General features: G+C 35.0%; 1 protein-coding gene across 4 annotated transcripts in view; it reads left to right on the plus strand.

The window, feature by feature from the left end:
- Positions 1-2,500, plus strand: part of LOC128666513 (RNA-binding protein 6) — a 206,186-nt gene that overhangs the window by 42,156 nt on the left and 161,530 nt on the right. The gene's annotated exons all lie outside the window — the stretch shown is intronic.

The following is a 2,500-nucleotide window of genomic DNA, read 5'->3' on the forward strand; positions in this document are numbered from 1 at the left end:
TCACAAGAGATCGTAAAATGTATACAGAACGATCAAACCCCATTACTAAAATCTGTTATACTATACTATTGGTGTTTAGCTTAAGGGTTTTTGTGGTTCTTCTGTGCCATTCCCATGATTTGCAGTATTTTGAGAATACCTTTTTTTTTTTTTCTCTCTGATAATCTCTTCAGACATTGATGTACAAACCTTTGTCCATTTTTTGGTGAAAACCATTCTTTATTAATGGATGTCTAATTGTTTTCTTTCCGTATGTACAGACAAATCTATTTATCAAACAGCCTGTTTCTTGTTGTGTTTTAAACCAGTCTTATTAGTTGCATTTTTTTTTTAAATATAGCAGAGTTGGGTAGGTTAGTCATTTAATCCTATAGTTGATATAATTCCATTTTACCCAAGACATGGTAATTTCTTTTCTTTTTTCTACATTGAAAGAATTCGAACATATCTTTTATTTCAGACTGTCCTCCTTGAAACTTTCTTTTCAAGATAACAGCTGTACTTGGCACTTGCGTAGAACATCCAGTTGGGTTCGTTGGCACATTTTCTCAAATATCTACCAGTTTATCAAGAGTTGATATAGAAGAAAATTATATTCCATTGCTTCATTTGACTACATAGCCTTCCTCATCTGCTTCATTTGGAGGTAGAGATGTGGCTGAAAGTATGTATACCTTTTCTATTTATTTTTTTAAAAAATTTTTTTTTAGGAAGATGCACAAATTTTTTGTAAACTTTGGTATCTAAATCAAATGTAATAGAACAGAAACATCTTGTTTGATTTCGTAGCACAGCCTTTGGAGACAATAACTTCAATCAAGTGCTTTCTGCAGCTTTGTGAGATTTTCTACACTTTTCCGCTGGGTTTTTGGCCCACTGTTCTTCAGCAAACTGCCCCAGTTCTCTGTTTTGATTTGTGCCTTTTCCCAACTGCGAGTTTCAGATCTTTCCTCAGATGTTTAATGGGATTAGATCTGGGCGCATAGGCCACTTCAGAACAGTCGTTTGTTTTCTACTTATCCATTTTGGGTGCTTTTTGGGGTATGTTTCGGTCATTATCCTGCTAGATGACCATGACCTGTGACTGAGACTCAGTTTTCTGACACTGGGCAGTACATTTCGCTCCAGAATTCCTTGATAGTCTTCTCATTTCATTGTGCCCTGCAACAATTCTAGTCATCCAGTGCCATACGCAGAAAAGCAATCCCAAGACATCACTGAGCCTTCTCCGTGTTTCACTGTAGGTATTGTGTTATTTTCTGAGAGCTTCTTTTTTTTTCTTCTGTAAACATGGGGTTGTTGTGATTTACCTAAAAGCTCTACTTTTGTTTAGTTAGTCCCAAGCACATTCTCCCAGATGCGGTGTGTCTTGTCGACATGCATTTTGGCAAACTCCAGTCAGGCTTTTTTGTGTTTTCTCTCTTAGTATGCAAGGGTACAAAATCTTTCAGCCACGTCTGTATCTGGTATTTCCAAATGTTTTCTGTCATGAGAAATGTGAGATCGCTTTTTATGTGGAGAATTGATAGCATGCAAAAGCCTATCTGGCGCTGTTTTTTTTTCAGCGTTTTTCCTGCTATATAATTTCAGGAATCGTTCCTCTTTCGGTCCTTTCATTCTTCTGAAACAATATAAGGGGAGAGAAGAATTGAGACCATGGAAGGGCAGGTTGCAGAAGAACGTGTTTTTTTGTTATTCCAAGTGGACAAAGACATAAAATCTAATATGCTTTGTCATGTGCTGTCAACTCTGAATGTGTGGAAAACATAGAAAAAGGTCCAGTTTCATTTTACAGGGACATCCATCGGATCGGATTGTTATGAAGAATTACGAAGTTGAAGCAAAGCAATAAAAAATAGAAATGTCCTAGAACTCAAGTGAAGATGATCATGGTTTCAGGTGTTTTTTTCTGTTTTTGTTTTCTTCTGGAAAAAGGAGATTCTACAGTTTCTACATGAGCTTCAGAACTTAAGTGTGCAAGTGTTTTTATCATCAATAAGATGGGTAGTAATGGAGAAATTATAAATTACCCATTCAACTTTTTTGTAATATAATGCAAAATTATATACCAAGTGCAGTTAGAATCAGGTACCACACTGGTGAGTAAAATTGGCTTAATGTGCATGCTATATCTGACTTACATGTAAATTTTACTAAAGCTTGTAAAAACTTTACTGTGTGATTTGGAGACTACACGGTATAGAAAGTAGAGATTGTTAGTCAAGGGCAATCTACAAAGTGTGTGTTTTTTTTTTTTTATTAAAATCTGCGTTTTCTTATCATCTGATATTAGTGTATATGTATATGCTAGGCAGTTTTTTCTTGTTTATAGTAATATAATTCCATATGTATTAATATAATGTTGCATGGATTACTATTATGTATGTGTTTTTACTTTTGTTTTGTTGCCCGATATAAATTGGTTTGTTGGGAGATTTTAATTCTGTTTAATTATACTGTGCTGCAAGACTTTTTTGCACTTGGTGGTTGGTCATAAAGG

The sequence above is a fragment of the Bombina bombina genome, chromosome 7 (genome assembly GCF_027579735.1).
Source record: "Bombina bombina isolate aBomBom1 chromosome 7, aBomBom1.pri, whole genome shotgun sequence".
In the NCBI taxonomy this organism is placed as follows: Eukaryota; Metazoa; Chordata; class Amphibia; order Anura; family Bombinatoridae; genus Bombina; species Bombina bombina.